Raw genomic sequence first — 20661 nt, 5'->3', positions numbered from 1 at the left:
ACCTTGAAAAACACATATACAAACATACCCATGTGTGTATATATACATACTCCAAAATAGTATAATGGTGCAGGTTCAGGTATATACTTTGTATTCACTAATGAATTTGAGAAAACAGAATTGATATGGTTTGGCTGTGTCCCCACCCAAATCTCATCTTGAATTGTAGCTCCCATAATTCCCACATGTTGTGGGAGGGATCCAGTGGAAGATAGTTAAATCATGGGGGCAGTTTCCCCCATACTGTTCTCATGGTAGTGAGTGAGTCTCACAATGTCTGATGCTTTTATAAGGGGTTTCGTCTCTCCCTTGGCTCTCATTCTTTCTTGTCTGCCACCATGTAAGACATGCCTTTCACCTTCTGCCATGATTGTGAGGTCTCCCCAGCCACGTGGAACTGTGAGTCCATTAAACCTCTTTTTCTTTGTAAATTACCCAGTCTCACATACATGTTTATCAGCAGTGTGAAAACGAACTAATACAAGAATAATCCCTGTTGACCTGAACTCAGCTCAGCACCAAGCAGACCTAATAGACATCTACAGAACTCTCCACCTCAAATGAACAGAATGTACATTCTTCTCAGCATCACATCACACTTAATCTAAAATTTACCACATAATTGGAAGTAAAGCACTCCTCAGTAAATGTAAAGGAACAGAAATCACAACAAACTGTCTCTCAGACCACAGTGCAATCAAATTAGAACTCAGGATTAAGAAACTCACTCAAAAGCAAACAACTACATGGAAACTGAACAACCTGTTCCTGAATGACTACTGGGTGCATAACAAAATGAAGGCAGAAATAAAGATGTTCTTTGAAACCAATGAGAACAAAAACACAATGTACCAGAATCTCTGGGACACATTTAAAGCAGTGTGTAGAGGGAAATTTATAGCACTAAATGCCCAAAAGAGAAAGCAGGAAAGATCTAAAATCAACAGCCTAACATCACAATTAAAAGAACTAGAGAAGCAAGAGCAAACAAATTCAAAACCTAGCAGAAGGCAAGAAACAACTAAGATCAGAGCAGAACTGAAGGAGATAGAGACACAAAAAAAAACCTTCAAAACATCAATGAATCCAGGAGGTGTTTTCTTGAAAAAACCAGCAAAATAGATAGACTGCTAGCAAGACTAACAAAGAATAAAAGAGAGAAGAATCAAATTGTTGTGGGAAGTCAGGGACCCCAAACGGAGGGACCAGCTGAAGCCATGGCAGAAGAATATAAATTGTGAAGATTTCATGGACATTTATTTGTTCCCCAAATTAATGCTTTTATAATTTCTTATGCCTGTCTTTTCTGCAATCTCTGAACATAAATTGTGATGATTTCATGGACACTTATCACTTCCCCAGTCAATACCCTTGTGATTTCCTATGCCTGTCTTTACTTTAATCTCTTAATCCTGTCATCTTTGTAAGCTGAGGAGGATGTATGTCACCTCAAGACCCTGTGATGATTGCGATAACTGCACAAATTGCTTGTAGAGCATGTGTGTTTGAACAATATGAAATCTGGGCATCTTGAAAAAAGAATAGGATAATAGCAAAATTCAGGGAACAAGAGAGATAACCTTAAACTCTGACTGCCAGTGAGCTGGGTGAAACAGAGCCATATTTCTCTTCTTTCTAAAGCAAATAGGAGAAATATCGCTGAATTCTTTTTCTCAGCAAGGAACATCCCAGAGAAAGAGAATGTGCCCCTGAGCTTAGGCCTCTAAATGGCCCCCTTGGAGGCAGCTGTCTTTTACTGTCAAAGACGAAGGGATGAAATAAGCTCTGGTCTCCTGTAGTGCTCCCAGGCTTATTAGGATGAGGAAATTCCTGCCCAATAAATTTCAGTCAGACAGGTTGTCTGCTCTCAAACTCTGTCTCCTGATAAGATGTTATCAATAACAATGCATGCCCAAAACTGCATTAGCAATTTTACTTTCACCCCATCCTGTGGTCCTGTGATCTCGCCCTGCCTCCATTTGCTTTGTGATATTTTATTAACTTGTGAATCATGTGATCTCTGTGACCCACACCCTATTCATACACTCCCTCCCCTTTTGAAAATCCCTAATAAAAACTTGCTGGTTTTACGGCTCAGGGGGCATCACAGAATCTGCAGACATGTGATGTCTCCCCCAGACACTCAGCTTTAAAATTTCTCTCTTTTGTACTCTTTCCCTTTATTTCTCAGACCAGCTGATGCTTAGGGAAATAGAAAAGAACCCACATTGAATATCAGGGGTGGGGTTTCACCCTATAAATATAGATGCAATAAAAAATGAAAAAGGGGATCTCACCACCAATCCTACAGAAATGCAAACTACCATCAGAGAATACTATAAACACCTCTATGCAAATAAACTAGAAAATCTAGAAGAAATGGATAAATTCTTGGACACATACACCCTCCCAAGACTAGACCAGGAAGAAGTTGAATCCCTGAATAGACCAATAGCAGGCTCTGAAATAGAGGCAATAATTAACAGCCTATCAACCAAAAAAGTCCAGGACCAGATGGATTCACAGCCGAATTCTACCAGAGGTACAAAGAGGAGCTGGTACCATTCCTTCTGAAACTATTCCAATCAGTAGAAAAAGAAGAAATCCTCCCTAACTCATTTTATGAGGCCAGCATCATCCTGATATGAGGCCAGCATCATCCTGACACCAAAGCCTGGCAGAGACACAATTAAAAAAAAAAAAAAAAAGAGAGAGAGAGAGAATTTTAGACCAATATGCCTGATGAACATCAAAGCAAAAATCCTCAATAAAATACTGGCAAACCACATCCAGCAGCATTTCAAAAAGCTTATCCACCACAATCAAGTTGGTTTCATCCCTGGGATGCAAGGCTGGTTCAACATATGCAAATCAATAAATGTAATCCATTACACAAAAAGAACTAATAACAAATACCACATGATTATCTCAATAGATGCAGAAAAGCCTTTGATAAAATTCAACAGCGTTTCATGCTAAAAACTCTCAATAAACTAGGTGTTGATGGGACGTATCTCAAAATAATAAGAGCTATTTATGAAAAACCCACAGCCAATATCATACTAAATGGACAAAACCTGGAAGCATTCCCTTTGAAAACTGGAACAAGATAGGGATGCCCTCTCTCACCACTCCTATTCAACATAATGTTAGAAGTTCTGGTCAGGGCAATCAGGGAGGAGAAAGAAATAAAGGGTATTCAATTAGGTAAAGAGGAAGTCAAATTGTCCCAGTTTGCAGAGGACATGATTGTATATTTAGAAAATCCCATTGTCTCAGCCCCAAATCTCCTTAAGCTGATAAGCAACCTCAGCAAAGTCTCAGGTTATAAAATCAATGTGCAAAAATCACAAGCATTCCTATACACCAATAACAGACAAACAGAAAGCCAAATCATGAGTGAATTCCCATTCACAATTGCTTCAAAGAGAATAAAATACTTAGGAATCCAACTTACAAGGGATGTGAAGGACCTCTTCAAGGAGAATTACAAACCACTGTTCAATGAAATAAAAGAGGACACAAACAAATGGAAGAACATTCCACGCTCATGGATAGGAAGAATCAATATTGTGAAAATGGCCATACTGCCCAAGGTAATTTATAGATTCAATGCCATCCCCATCAAGTTACCAATGACTTCCTTCACAGAATTGGAAAAAACTACTTTAGAGTTCATATGGAACCAAAAAAGAGCCCATATTGCCAAGATAATCCTAAGCAAAAAGAACAAAGCTGGAGGCATGATGCTACCTGGCTTCAAACTATACTACAAGGCTACAATAACCAAAACAGCATGGTACTGGTACCAAAACAGATACATAGACTAATGGGACAGAATTGAGGCCTCAGAAATAACATCACACATCTATAACCATCTGATATTTGACAAACCTGACAAAAACAAGAAATAAGGAAAGGATTCCCTATTTAATAAATGGTGCTGGGAAAACTGGCTAGCCATATGTAGAAAACTGAAATTCACCCCTTCCTTACACCTTATACAAAAATTAATTCAAGATGGATTAAAGACTTAAATGTTAGACCTAAAGCCATAAAAACCCTAGAAGAAAACCTAGGCAATACCATTCAGGACATAGGCATGGGCAAGGACATCATGACTAGAACACCAAAAGCAATGGCAACAAAAGCCAAAATTGACAAATGGGATCTAATTAAACTAAAGAGCTTCTGTACAGCAAAAGAAACTAGCATCAGAGTGAACAGGCAGCCTACAGAATGGGAGAAAATCTTTGCAATCTATCCATTTGACAAAGGGCTAATAACCAGAATCTACAAAGAACTTAAGCAAATTTACAAAAAAAATAAAAAAATAAAAAAGCAGGCAAAGGATATGAACAGACACTTCTAAAAAGAAGACATTTATGCAGCCAATAGACACAGAAAAAATGCTCATCATCACTGATCATCACAGAAATGCAAATCAAAACCACAATGAGATACCATCTCACACCAGTTAGAATGGCGATCATTAACAAGTCAGGAAACGACAGGTGCTGGAGAGAATGTGGAGAAATAGGAACACTTTTACACTGTTGGTGGGACTGTAAACTAGTTCAACCATTGTGGAAGACAGTGTGGCGATTCCTCAAGGATCTAGAACTAGAAATACTATTTGATCCAGCAATCCCATTACTGGATATATACCCAAAGGATTATAAAGCATAATACTATAAATTCATATGCACACATATGTTTATTGTGGCACTATTCACAATAGCAAAAACTTGGAACCAACCCAAATGTTATCAATGATAGACTGGATTAAGAAAATATGGCACATATACACCATGGAATACTATGCAGCCATAAAAAAGGATGAGTTCGTGTCCTTTTTAGGGACATGAATGAAGCTGGAAACCATCATTCTGAGCAAACTATCGCGAGGACAGAAAACCAAACACCGTATGTTCTCACTGATAGGTGGGAACTGAACAATGGGAACACATGGACACAGGGCAGGGAACATCACACATCACACACCAGGACCTGTCGTGGGGTGTGGGGAGGCGGAATAGCAATTAAGAGAAATACCTAATGTAAATGATGAGTTAATGGGTGCAGCACACCAACATGGCACATGTATACCTATGTAACAAACCTGCACGTTGTGCACATGTACCCTAGAACTTGAAGTATAATAAAAAATAAAAACAAAAGAATAATACCTGTTGTAGATTTATCTGAATTATCTCTTGTCTCTTACTTGAATTGTCCACATTCTGATAATCCTTCTATGTGTGCTCCCTGTTGATCTTGTTTTATGTCCAGGACTTACTTGACTCTGTCTATAATACAAATTTCAGCAGACATTGAGCCTTCATTGCTAAATTGCTACAGTCTTGGCTTTGCTGTGATTTACTTGGCAAAATGCTGGCTGCCTACTTCTTTTATTCCTTGTTTTTCCATCAGAAGAGTAATCTTTATTCAATAAGTTGAAAATATATTTCAGGATGCCAACTGTTGCCAGTGGTTGTTATTACTACTTTAAAATTTGAAAATGAAGTAATTTCCCCCGAAAGTTATTTTTAAAATGAAAGATAGGTTTACCATCTGCTGGTTTTTGACTCAGGGATTTCCCATCAGTTTTCCAACCCTTTTCTGCAAGTGTATTGGCCATTTGGATGCACATAATCTTCCTCTTCACCAGTCTCCTTTCTCTGGATCTCTTCTGACACATTCACAAAACAACATCTGAGAATAAAAACCTTAAGAATAAACAATGGAAGTGTTCTAGATGTCTGGGATGGAAAGCTGACTGGTCTGCTAGGAGAGTCTTCCTTCCTGAATTATGAATTATTGAAAACGTCCTTGTCTTATAGAAAACTTTGAGCACTTTGGTTTGGTTTCTCTCTTAATAAACAGACTGATTCAACTATTGGCATCAAATCACTTACAATGAAATATGCTTGCTATCTTGGACATGAGCAAATAGAAAAGAAGCTTTCCAACATTAAAATTTTGTTGAGGGAAACAATGAAAATCTTAATTTGGAATCTATTTTATGTTATTTTGATTTTATCACTGTGAATTCCCTTGGAGACCTTTATTCAAAATGACTCTATTATATCCCTAGTTCCTGATATTACTGGTGTAAAGAATACAGGGAGAAAAGGCTTTAGTATTTAGAATATACAATTAACAACTATAAATGTTCACCTGTGAATATTTCCACTGTAAGGTAAACTTTTAATCTTCCCTATAGAAAGTCAGGAAAGGTAGTAGACAGATGAAAAGTTATAAAATCTTGACTAAATGCATTTGGCACAACCCTTTGTTTACATACTTAGCAAGTCTATAGAATGTGCAGCATACTCTGTGGGGGCTGAACAGAAGAATATTAAGGTGTAACATATACCATTCCCAATCTTGCTAATGGAACATTTATTTTGTTCGTGTCTCTCTTCCTCATTGATGATGACCCAAATCCCAACTGGGTGGATGTGTCTAAGTCAGTCCAGTGGAAAATTCTATTTCCTTACTGGTGATTGGTTTCAGGAAGGCAAGTGATCCAGTGAGATGTGAGAGGGGAGAGGTGCTTCTTGGGAAAATGTGTAATCCTAAAAGGTACCTACAGGAACAGCTGCTCCCTCCTTTCCTTTATCCTTGTGGCCAGATGTGACATCTGGGACACAAAGTTAGTGAGTGTGAGGACTGGGAAAGCACATCAAAGTCTTGATAGCAACATTGAGCACTGTATTAATCAACCCCGGTGCCACCTTCCCTCTGAGCTTCTTGTTACGTGATAAAAGGAATTTCCTCATTGCTTAAGTCCATTTCTGTTAGATTCTCTGTTATTTGCAGTTCAGAGTATTTCTTTCTGGTACAAAGTACATAGATGCAGCCCTCAGGAAGTTACCAATCTCAGAGATGAACAGAGGGATAAATAGGGGGAATATGAAAATATAATAACAATATTGTGCAAGATGTTGACTCTGTCACTTCTATGGGTCCCTCCTGCTTTTAGAAAAAGGATAAAACACTTCAATCTGGAATGATCCAAAAACACTGTGGAGAAAGTGGCATTTCCCATAACACGTGAGCAATATGGTAAGTGCTTGACTGGCATGGAGGTAGTGAGTAGAAAATAATCGGGGGGCGGAGCAAGATGGCCGAATAGGAACAGCTCCAGTCTCCAACTCCCAGCGCCAGCGACACGGAAGACCAGTGATTTCTGCATTTTCAACTGAGGTACTGGCTTCATCTCACTAGGGAGTGCCGGACAATCGATGCTGGTCAGCTGCTGCAGCCCGACCAGCGAGAACTGAAGCAGGGCGAGGCATCCCCTCACCTGGGAAGCGCAAGGGGGAAGGGAATCCCTTTTCCTACAGGGGAACTGAGACACACAACACCTGGAAAATCAGGTAACTCCCACCCCAATACTGCGCACATGGGCACACCAGGAGATTATATCCCACACCTGGCCGGGAGGGTCCCACGCCCATGGAGCCTCCCTCATTGCTAGCACAGCAGTCTGCGATCTAACTGCAAGGCAGCAGCAAGGCTGGGGGAGGGGCGCCCGCCATTGCTGAGACTTAAGTACCTAAACAAAGCCGCCAGGAAGCTCGAACTGGGTGGAGCCGACAGTAGCTCAAGGAGGGCTGCCTGTCTCTGTAGACTCCACCTCTGGGGACAGGGCACAGCTAAACAAAAATCAGCAGAAGCGTCTGCAGATGCAAACGACCCTGTCTGATAGCTTTGAAGACAGCAGCGGATCTCCCAACATGGAGGTTGAGATATGAGAACGAACAGACTGCCTGCTCAAGTGGGTCCCTGACCCCTGAGTAGCCTAACTGGGAGACATCCCCCACTAGGTGCAGACTGACACCCCACACTTCAATGGCGGGGTACACCCCTGAGACGAAGCTTCCAAAGCAAGAATCAGACAGGTACACTCACTGTTCAGCAATATTCTATCTTCTGCAGCTTCTGCTGCTGATACCCAGGCAAACAGGGTCTGGAGTAGACCTCAAGCAATCTCCAACAGACCTACAGCTGAGGGTTCTGACTGTTAGAAGGAAAACTAACAAACAGGAAGGACACCCACACCAAAACCCCATCAGTACGTCACCATCATCAAAGACCAAAGGCAGATAAAACCACAAAGATGGGGAAAAAGCAGGGCAGAAAAGCTGGAAATTCAAAAAATAAGAGCTTATCTCCCCCTCCAAAGGAATGCAGCTCATTGCCAGCAACAGATCAAAGCTGGACGGAGAATGACTTTGACAGAGTTGAGAGAAGAAGGCTTCAGTCCATCAAACTTCTCAGAGCTAAAGGAAGAATTACGTATCCAGAGCAAAAAAACTAAAAATCTTGAAAAAAGAATGGATGAATGGATAACTAGAATAATCAATGCAGATAAGGCCATAAACAAACTGACAGAGATAAAAACCATGACACAAGAAATACATGACAAATGCACAAGCTTCAGTAACCGACTCGATCAACTGGAAGAAAGATTTTCAGCGATTGAGGATCAAATGAATGAAATGAAGTGAGAAGAGAAGTCTAAAGAAAAAAGAGGAAAAAGAAATGAACAAAGCCTTCAAGAAGTATGGGATTATGTGAAAAGACCAAATCTACGTCTGATTGGTGTGCCTGAAAGTGACAGGGAAAATGGAACCAAGTTGGAAAACACTCTTCAGGATATCATCCAGGAGAACTTCCCCAACCTAGTAAGGCAGGCCAACATTCAAATTCAGGAAATACAGAGAATGCCACAAAGATACTCCTCGAGAAGAGCAACTCCAAGACACATAATTGTCAGATTCACCAAAGTTGAAATGAAGGAAAAAATCTTAAGGGCAGCCAGAGAGAAAGGTCGGGTTACCCACAAAGGGAAGCCCATCAGACTAACAGAAGATCTCTCGGCAGAAACTCTACAAGCCAGAAGAGAGTGGGGGCCAATATTCAACATTCTTAAAGAAAAGAATGTTAAACCTAGAATTTCATATCCAGCCAAACTAAGTTTCATAAGTGAAGGAGAAATAAAATCCTTTACAGATAAGCAAATGCTTAGAGATTTCATCACCACTAGGCCTGCCTTACAAGAGACCCTGAAGGAAGCACTAAACATGGAAAGGAACAACCGGTCCCAACCATTGCAAAAACATGCCAAAATGTAAAGACCATCGAGGCTAGGAAGAAACAGCATCAACTAACGAGCAAAATAACCAGTTAATATCATAATGGCAGGATCAAGTTCACACATAACAATATTAACCTTAAATGAAAATGGACTAAATGGTCCAATTAAAAGACACAGACTGGCAAACTGGATAAAGAGTCAAGACCCATCAGTCTGCTGTATTCAGGAGACCCATCTCACATGCAGAGACACACATAGGCTCAAAATAAAGGGATGGAGGAAGATTTACCAAGCAAATGGAGAACAAAAAAAAGCAGGTGTTGCAATAGTAGTCTCTGATAAAACAGACTTTAAACCATCAAAGATCAAAAGAGACAAAGAAGGCCATTACATAATGGTAAAGGGATCAATTCAACAGGAAGAGCTAACTATCCTAAATATATATGCACCTAATACAGGAGCACCCAGATTCATAAAGCAAGTCCTTAGAGACTTACAAAGAGACTTAGACTCCCATACAATAATCATGGGAGACTTCAACACTCCACTGTCAACATTAGACAGATCAACGAGACAGAAAGTTAACAAGGATATCCAGGAATTGAACTCATCTCTGCGGCAAGCAGACCTAATAGACATCTGTAGAACTCTCCACCCCAAATCAACAGAATATACATTCTTCTCAGCACCACATCGCACTTACTCCAAAACTGACCACATAATTGGAAGTAAAGCACTCCTCAGCAAATGTACAAGAACAGAAATTATAACAAACTGTCTCTCAGACCACAGTGCAATCAAACTAGAATTCAGGACTAAGAAACTCAATCAAAACCACTCAACTACATGGAAACTGAACAACCTGCTCCTGAATGACTACTGGGTACATAACGAAATGAAGGCAGAAATAAAGATGTTCTTTGAAACCAATGAGAACAAAGATACAACATACCAGAATCTCTGGGACACATTTAAAGCCGTGTGTAGAGGGAAATTTATAACACTAAATGCCCACAAGAGAAAGCAGGAAAGATCTAAAATTGACACCCTAACATCACAATTAAAAGAACTAGAGAAGCAAGAGCAAACACATTCAAAAGCTAGCAGAAGGCAAGAAATAACTAAGATCAGAGCAGAACTGAAGGAGATAGAGACACAAAAAACCCTCCAAAAAATCAATGAATCCAGGAGTTGGTTTTTTGAAAAGATCAACAAAATTGACAGACTGCTAGCGAGACTAATAAAGAAGAAAAGAGAGAAGAATCAAATAGACGCAATAAAAAATGATAAAGGGGATATCACCACCGACCCCACAGAAATACAAACTACCATCAGAGAATACTATAAACACCTCTACGCAAATAAACTAGAAAATCTAGTAGAAATGGATAATTTCCTGGACACTTGCACTCTTCCAAGACTAAACCAGGAAGAAGTTGAATCCCTGAATAGACCAATAGCAGGCTCTGAAATTGAGACAATAATTAATAGCCTACCAACCAAAAAAGTCCAGGACCAGATGGATTCACAGCTGAATTCTACCAGAGGTACAAGGAGGAGCTGGTACCATTCCTTCTGAAACTATTCCAATCAGTAGAAAAAGAGGGAATCCTCCCTAACTCATTTTATGAGGCCAACATCATCCTGATACCAAAGCCTGGCAGAGACACAACAAAAAAAGAGAATTTTAGACCAATATCCCTGATGAACATCGATGCAAAAATCCTCAATAAAATACTGGCAAACCGGATTCAGCAACACATCAAAAAGCTTATCCACCATGATCAAGTGGGCTTCATCCCTGGGATGCAAGGCTGGTTCAACGTTCGCAAATCAATAAACATAATCCAGCATATAAACAGAACCAAAGACAAGAACCACATCATTATCTCAATAGATGCAGAAAAGGCTTTTGACAAAATTCAACAGCCCTTCATGCTAAAAATGCTCAATAAATTCGGTACTGATGGAACGTACCTCAAAATAATAAGAGCTATTTATGACAAGCCCACAGCCAATATCATACTGAATGGGCAAAAACTGGAAAAATTCCCTTTGAAAACTGGCACAAGACAGGGATGCCCTCTCTCACCACTCCTATTCAACATAGTGTTGGAAGTTCTGGCTAGGGCAATCAGGCAAGAGAAAGAAATCAAGGGGATTCAGTTAGGAAAAGAAGAAGTCAAATTGTCCCTGTTTGCAGATGACATGATTGTATATTTAGAAAACCCCATTGTCTCAGCCCAAAATCTCCTTAAGCTGATAAGCAACTTCAGCAAAGTCTCAGGATACAAAATCAATGTGCAAAAATCACAAGCATTCTTATACACCAGTAACAGACAAACAGAGAGCCAAATCATGAATGAACTTCCATTCACAATTGCTTCAAAGAGAATAAAATACCTAGGAATCCAACTTACAATGGATGTAAAGGACCTCTTCAAGGAGAACTACAAACCACTGCTCAGTGAAATAAAAGAGGACACAAACAAATGGAAGAACATACCATGCTCATGGATAGGGAGAATCAATATCGTGAAAATGGCCATACTGCCCAAGGTAATTTATAGATTCAATGCCATCCCCATCAAGCTACCAATGAGTTTCTTCACAGAATTGGAAAAAACTGCTTTAAAGTTCATATGGAACCAAAAAAGAGCCCACATCTCCAAGACAATACTAAGTCAAAAGAACAAAGCTGGAGGCATCACGCTACCTGACTTCAAACTATACTACAAGGCTACAGTAACCAAAACAGCATGGTACTGGTACCAAAACAGAGATATAGACCAATGGAACAGAATAGAGTCCTCAGAAATAATACCACACATCTACAGCCATCTGATCTTTGACAAACCTGAGAGAAACAAGAAATGGGGAAAAGATTCCCTATTTAATAAATGGTGCTGGGAAAATTGGCTAGCCATAAGTAGAAAGCTGAAACTGGATCCTTTCCTTACTCCTTATACGAAAATTAATTCAAGATGGATTCGAGACTTAAATGTTAGACCTAATACCATAAAAACCCTAGAGGAAAACCTAGGTAGTACCATTCAGGACATAGGCATGGGCAAAGACTTCATGTCTAAAACACCAAAAGCAACGGCAGCAAAAGCCAAAATTGACAAATGGGATCTCATTAAACTAAAGAGCTTCTGCACAGCAAAAGAAACTACCATCAGAGTGAACAGGCAACCTACAGAATGGGAGAAAATTTTTGCAATCTACTCATCTGACAAAGGGCTAATATCCAGAACCTACAAAGAACTCAAACAAATTTACAAGAAAAAAACAAACAACCCCATCCAAAAGTGGGCAAAGGATATGAACAGACATTTCTCAAAAGAAGACATTCATACAGCCAACAGACACATGAAAAAATGCTCATCATCACTGGCCATCAGAGAAATGCAAATCAAAACCACAATGAGATACCATCTCACACCAGTTAGAATGGCGATCATTAAAAAGTCAGGAAACAACAGGTGCTGGAGAGGATGTGGAGAAATAGGAACTCTTTTACACTGTTGGTGGCATTGTAAACTAGTTCAACCATTATGGAAAACAGTATGGCGATTCCTCAAGGATCTAGAACTAGATGTACCATATGACCCAGCCATCCCATTACTGGGTATATACCCAAAGGATTATAAATCATGCTGCTATAAAGACACATGCACACATATGTTTATTGAGGCACTATTCACAATAGCAAAGACTTGGAATCAACCCAAATGTCCATCAGTGACAGATTGGATTAAGAAAATGTGGCACATATACACCATGGAATACTACACAGCCATAAAAAAGGATGAGTTTGTGTCCTTTGTAGGGACATGGATGCAGCTGGAAACCATCATTCTTAGCAAACTATCACAAGAACAGAAAACCAAGCACCGCATGTTCTCACTCATAGGTGGGAACTGAACAATGAGATCACTTGGTCTTGGGAAGGGGAACATCACACACAGGGGCCTATCATGGGGAGGGGGGAGGGGGGAGGGATTGCACTGGGAGTTATACCTGATATAAATGACAAATTGATGGGTGCTGACGAGTTGATGGGTGCAGCACACCAACATGGCACAAGTATACATATGTAACACACCTGCACGCTATGTACATGTACCCTAGAACTTAAAGTATAATAAAAAAAAAAAAAAAGAAAATAATCAATTCTTACTTAATAGCAAGGAATTAAGAGGAGAGCTGTAAAAGAAAAAGTTGTTGGAGCAATATTATGAAGAGAGGTCAAGGTAGAAAAAAATCCACAATGCAGTTGATGGTTGACATTCTGGGAGTGGGAAAAATCCTCACAGTGTCTCCCAGCCTGAGTTCTATGGAATCTGTGAAAACCATGCTCTATAAAAAGAAATGGTCTGTGGTCCAGAAAGTCCCAGAAACTTAGCATACCACATAACCCCTTGGTTACTAACAGTACGCCTTAGTGTTCAAAGGACCTTAGAAGTCATATACCAGAACTAAAGTCAGGCAAGATGGTATATGCCTGTAGTCCCAGTTACTTGGAAGGCTTAGGCAGGAGGATTGCTTGAACCCAGGAGTTTGAGTTCAGCCTGGGCAATATAGTGAGAACCCCCATCTCTTAAAAAAAAAAAAAAAAAGAAGGGGAGTGATCAAGATGGTCAACTAGAAGCAGCTAGGGTATGTGGCTCTCACAAAGAGGAATGAAAGGGGCGAGTAAACACAGCACCTTCGACTGAAACATCCAGGTACTCAGATTGGGATTAATCAAGGAAGCAATTCAACCCACAGAGAACAGAGAAAAGTAAGGCAAAATGATGGCCCACCCAGGAGCAACATGGAGCAACATAGAGCCAAGGGAACCTCCCCCTCCCACAGAAGTGGTGAGTGAATGTGCAACCCCAGGAAATCACGTTTCTCCAACAAATCTTTGCAACCTTCAGCTCAGGAGATCCCCTCATGAACCCACTCCACCAGGGTCATCATTCTGACACACAGAACTGCATGGAGTCTAGGCAGATCAGCCTCTCAGGCATGCACGGAGGCCCAGGAGCTTTACATACTCCAGCTCTGGGCTTCCTGGCAAAAGTAACCGGGAAAAGTAACCCAGCAAAGTGGGAGGTTAGTCCTCTGTGCATACTTTTAGGAAAGAGGCTGAATCCAGGGGGCCAAGCAGTGACAGTCTGCGGGCCCCACTTCCACAGTGCCTCACAGGATAAGACTCACCACTTGGAATTCCAGCCAGCCACCCACAACAGTGTCACAACCACCTGAGATAGATTTCCTGGGGGGAGGGAGAGGCCTCCATTTTTCCTGTTTGGGCAACTCAGCCGTTCCATCCTGCAGGCTTTGGAGAGTCCAAAACAACCAGGGGTGGAAGTGGTCCCCCGGCACAGTACAGCTGCTCTACCAATATGTGTCCAGACTGCTTCTTTAAGCAAGTCCCCAATCTGTTCCTCCTCACTGGGCAGGACCTTCCAACTGGGGCCTCCAGTCATCCCTGCCGTTGTTCTCTGGCCTACAGACGTATGAATTCTCCCTGGGACAAAGTCCCTGGGGGTATGGGTGGGCCACCATCTTTGCTGTTTTGGTGACTTAGATGTTCCAGCCTGCGGGCTCTGGAGAGCTCAAGCTGACTGGTGCAGAAGTGATACCCCAGGGCAGCACAGCACAGCATAGCTGCTCTACAAAGGCATGGCCAGACTGCTTCTTTAAGCAGTTTCCCAATCCCATTCCACCTGACTAGGGCGAGAGTCCCAACCAGGATCTCCAGCCACCTCCTACAGTTGCATTTAGACCAGCAACAGGTCCATACCTCCCTGGGACAGAGCTCCCAGAGGAAAGGGCAGGCTGCCATCTTTGCTGTTTCACAGCCTTCGCTTGTGATACTTCCAGGCCCTGGAAAATCTGAGGCAACTAGGGACTGGAGTAGACCCCAAGCAAACCACAGCAGCCCAATGGAAAAGTGGCCAGGCTGTTAAAATTAAAAATAAAAATAAAACCATCCAAAGGTCAGCAACCTCAAAGATTAAAGATAGATAATCCCACAATGATGCCAAAAAATCAGCACAAGAATGCTGAAAACTCAGAAAACCAGAGTGCCCTCTTTTGTCCAAATGACTGCAGCAACTCTCCAGCAAGGGTTCAGAACCAGGCTGAAGCTGAGATGGCTCAAATGACAGAAGCAGGCTTCAGAATGTGGATAATAATGAAGTTCACTGAGTTAAATGAGCACATTGTAACCCAATGGGGGGGAAATAAAAATCATGATAAAACATTGCAGGAGCTGGCAGAGAAAACAGTCAGTATAGTGAAGAATAACTGACCTGATAGAGCTGAAAAACACACTACGAGAATTTCATAATGCAATCACAAGTATTAATAAGAGAATAGACCAAGCATAGGAAAGAATCTCAGAGCTTGAAGGCTGTCTTTCTGAAATAAGATAGGCATACAAGAATAGAGGTAAAAGAATGAAAAAGACTGAACAAAACCTTGAAAAACTGGAGAATGGGGTTATGTAAAAAGACCAAATCTATGACTGATTGGTATACCTCAAAAGAGATGAGGAGAATGGAATCAATTTGGAAAACATATTTCAGGATATCATCCAGTAATTGTATTATTGTATTATATTATGTATCTTATAGTGTGTTTTTCAGCTCTATCAGGTCAGTTACATTCTTTCCCAACTAGCTAGACAGGCCAACATTCAAATTCAAGAAATGCAGAGAACCTCAATAAGATACTGCACAAGAAGATCATCCCCAAGACACATAATCATCAGATTCTCCAAGGTCCAAGTGAAAGAAAAAAATGTTAATGGCAGCTAGAGGAGTCCAGGTCACCTACAAAAGGAAGTCCATCAAACTAGCAATGGACCTCTCAGCAGAAACTGTATAAGCCAGAACAGACTGGGGGCCAATATTCAACATTCTTAAAGAAAAGAAATTCCAAACCAGAATTTCATACCCCAAAATAAGCTTCATAAGTGAAGGAGAAGTAAGATCCTTTTCAGACAAGCAAATGCACCACCAGAAATGCCTTGAAAGAGCTCCTAAAGGAAGCACTAAATATGAAAAGGAAAGACCATTACCAGTCACTACAAAAACACACTGAAGTACACAGACCAGTGATGTTATAAAGCAACCACATAAACAAGTCTGCAAAATAACCAGCTAATATCATGATGACAGGATCAAATCCACACATATCAATACTAACCTTAAATGTAAATGGGCTGAATGCCCCAACTACAAGACACAGATTGGCAAGCGGATAAAGAACCAAGACCCATTGGTAAGCTATCTTCAAAAGACCCATCTCACATGCAGTGACACCCATAGGCTCAAAATATAAGGATGGAGGAAAACCTACCAAGCAAATGGAAAACAGAAAAAAGTAGGGGTTGCAATCCTAGTTTGTGACGAAACAAACTTTAAACCAAACCAAAGATCAAAAAAGACAAAGAAGGACATTTCGTAACGATAAAGGGTCCAACTGAACAAGAAGATCTAAGTATTCTAAATATATATGCACCCAACACAGGAGCACTCAGATTCATAAAATAGGTTCTTAAAGACCTTCAAAGAGACTTAGACTTACACAGAATAATAGTGGGAGATTTAAGATCCCATTGACAATATTAGACAGAACATCAAGACAGAAAATTAACAGAGATATTTAGTACCTGAACTCAGCTCTGGGTCAAGCAGACCTGATAGACATCTACAGAACTCTCCACCCCAAAACAACAACATATACATTCTTCTCATCACCACATGGCTCTTAGTCTAAAATTGATCACATAATCAGAAGTAAAATACTCCTTAGCAAATGCAAAAGAAGTGAAATCATAATGAACAGTCTCTCAGACAGCAGTGCAAGCAAGTTAGAACTTAAGACTAAGAAATTCACTTAAAACCGTACAATTTCATAGAAATTGAATAAACAACTCCCGAATGACATTTCAGTAAATAATGAAATTAAGGCAGAAGTCAAGTTCTTTGAAACTAATGATAACACAGATCCAACATACCAGAATCTTTGGGACAGCTAACACAGTGTTAATACGGAAATTTATAGCACTAAATGCCCACATCAAAATGTTAGAAAGATCTCAAGTTAACAACCTACCATCACAACTAAGAGAACTAGGGAACCAAGAGCAAATAAATCTCAAAGCCAGCGGAAGACAAGAAATAACCAAAATCAGAGCTGAACTGAAGGAAATAGAGACATGAAAAAACATTCAAAAGATCAATGAATCAGGAACTGATCTTTTGAAAAAAATAATAAAATAGATAGCCCACTGGCTAGACTAATAAAGAAGAAAAGAGAGAAGATTTAAATAAACACAATCAGAAATGAAAAGGGGGATGTTACCCCTGACCCCACAGAAATGCAAACAACTATCCAAGAATGTTATAAACACTTCTGCGCACATAAGCCATAAAACCTAGAAGAAATGGATAAATTCCTGGATACATACACCCTCTCAAGACTGAATCAGGAAGAAACTGAATCCCTGAACAGACCAATAATGAGTTCTGAAATTGAGGCAGTGATAAATAGCCTACCAACAAAAAAAAAGGCCAGGACCAGATGAATTCACAACTGAATTCTACCAGATGTACAAAGAAGAACTGGTACCATTCCTACTGAAACTATTCTAAAAAATTGAAAAGGAGAAACTCCTCCCCTACTCATTCTGTGAGGCCAGCATCATCCTGATACCAAAACTTGACAGAGATAAAAAAAAAATTAAGCCAATATCCTTGATGAACATTGATGCAAAAACCCTCAACAAAATACTGGCAAACTGAATTCAGCAGCACATAAAAAAGCTTATCCACCCAGCAGCACATCAAAAAGCTTATTCACCACAATCAAGAAGGCTTCATCCGCAGGAAGCAAGGTTGGTTCAACATATGCAAATCAATAAATGTGATTCATCACATAAACAGAACTAAAGACAAAAACCACATGATTATCTCCATGGATACAGAAAAGGCTTTTAATAAAATCCAACATCCTTTCATGTTAAAAACTCTCAATAAACTAGGTATTAAAGGAACATACCTCAAAATAATAAGAGCCATATATGAGAAACCCACTGCCAACATCATACTGAACAGGCAAACGCTGGAAGCATTCCCCTTGAAAAGCAGCACAAGACAAGGATGTCCTCTCTCACCACTCCTATTCAACATAGTATTGGAAGTTCTGGCCAGGACAATCACGCAAGAAAAATAAACAGCATTCAAATAGGAAAAGAGGAAGTCCAACTATCCCTATTTGCAGATAACATGATCCTATATCTAGAAAACCCCATCATCTCAGCCCAAAAGCTTCTTAGCAGATAAATAACTTTAGCAAAGTCTCAGGATACAACATTGATGTGCAAAAATCACTATCATTCCTATACACCAACAACAGGCAAGTCAAGAGCCAAGTCATGAACAAACTTTCATTCACAATTGCCACAAAAATAATAAAATACTTAGGAATACAGCTAACCAAGGAAGTGAAGATCTCTACAAGAGAACTACGAAGTACTGCTCAGATAAATCAGAAATGACACAAACAAATTGAAAAATATTCTATGCTCATAAACAGGAAGAATCAATATCATTAAGATGGCCATACTGACATTTATAGATTTAATGTTACAATGCAATTTATAGATTCAATGCTATTCCTGTCAAACTACCAATGACATTCTTCACAGAACTAGAAAAAAACTATTTTAAAATTCATATGGAACCAAAAAAGAGCCTGAATTGCCAAGGCAATCTTAAGCAAAAAGAACAAAGCTGGAGGCATCATGCTGTCCAACTTCCAACTGTATTACAGGGCTACAGTAACCAAAGCAGCATGGTGCTGTTACAAAAACAGATACATAGACCGATGAAATAAAATAGAAAGCCCAGAAATAAGGCTACATACCTACAACCATCTGATCTTCAACAAAGCTGACAAAAACAAGCAATGGGGGAAGGATTCCCTTTTCAATAAACAGTGCTGGGATAACCATTCAACCCAACAATTCCGTTACTGGGTATATATCCAAAGGAATGTAAGTCATTCTGTTATAAAGACACATGCACACATATGTTTGTTGCAAAAATGTAAAATGTGCTTCATTATTTATCCTGTAACAGTCATCAAGGTTATTTCTAAATATTATTTATATACCAGGTCTCTAGTGAGTTAGTTTAACTAAAATACTGTTGTATTTATATTTATATTGATTTGCTCACATTGAGCCCACTTATTGTTACTTTTATTTATAAGGACCCTTCACATATTAAAGACATTCTCTTTGGGGGAAAATGTTTTCAATGTAAGTGACAAGCATTTTGTCATTTGTCTTTGGATATTGCCTATGGTATTTTCTACCTTACAAAAGTCTTCTATGCTCTAACTTATTGATAGTTTCCTTTATGCCTTCCTCTCTTAAACATTATTTTTAATTCACCCTCTCATTTAGTGTTTATAATGATTTAATTTCCTCATAGAAAAAAGGATGGGAAGGGAAGGGTGTGTGTGTGTGTGTGTGTGTGTGTGTGTGTTGTGTGTGTGTATGTGTGTGTGTGTGTCTTGTTTGGTCACTTTTTGGAAACAGTATTTATATCATACCTAGATTTCTACTTGAATTGATTCTCAGTGGAAAATTAGTGAATACTGAATCAATCGATAACACTTGCTGTGTTCCAGCTTGGCCATAGCAATTACTGTGTTTCCCTCATTAATGAACGTGGTGGTTCATTTTGAAATTCCTATTACTTTGCTTGCTGTGACTTTGTTTATTTTGTAAAACCATCCTGACTAGTTTAAACAATTTAATCGCTTTCAGCATGATGAGATTATTTCTTGTAACGTATCTGTTTCCATTGTAAAATAATGATAACACATCTGCCTTTGGGGCACAGCACTGTATCACAGTACTGTATCTGAGATGTTCAAATATAAATGGAAGTGTTCCATTATAAGGCCTCCCATCCTCAATTGATCATTTTTCCTTCTTTATTCGACAGTATTTCTTTATTTCCTTCCCTTTCCCTCCCTTCCCTTCCTTTCCCTTCCCTTCCCTTCCCTTCCTTCCTCCACCTTTCCTCTGGTCTTTATTACCTGGTCCTTCTCTAGTATTTTTCCCTTAACTTGGCCTACATATTTTCCCCAGTTTTCTCCCTAAAACACCGGTAGGCTCACATAGTCCTCACCTTCCTCTGTACAAGGCCAGGGTACCCACAAGCCTGGAGCTGAAAACCTTCCTTTGGCAGTCATTACTGTTGAAAGAATTTCCACATGTGCAAATATTTCAGGACAAGTATTGCAGACAATGCAAGTGATCTGTCTTGAGTCCAGCGACATCACAGGGACCACCCCATGTGGGATTTTCCTCATCATGCCCATAACATTTGAACTCAGTTGAAATGAACATCAAAGGCTTCTCTAAAGAAGAAAAGAAAAAGAAGAGGAGTCATAAAAGGGCAGAGTAAGGCCTGGAGACAAAGTTGAGATAGGGACAGTGTATGACCAGGCAGACAGCACCAGCAGTGCTGGGA

Source organism: Chlorocebus sabaeus, chromosome 4 (genome assembly GCF_047675955.1).
Source record: "Chlorocebus sabaeus isolate Y175 chromosome 4, mChlSab1.0.hap1, whole genome shotgun sequence".
NCBI lineage: Eukaryota > Metazoa > Chordata > Mammalia > Primates > Cercopithecidae > Chlorocebus > Chlorocebus sabaeus.
This window is presented reverse-complemented; position numbering follows the sequence as displayed.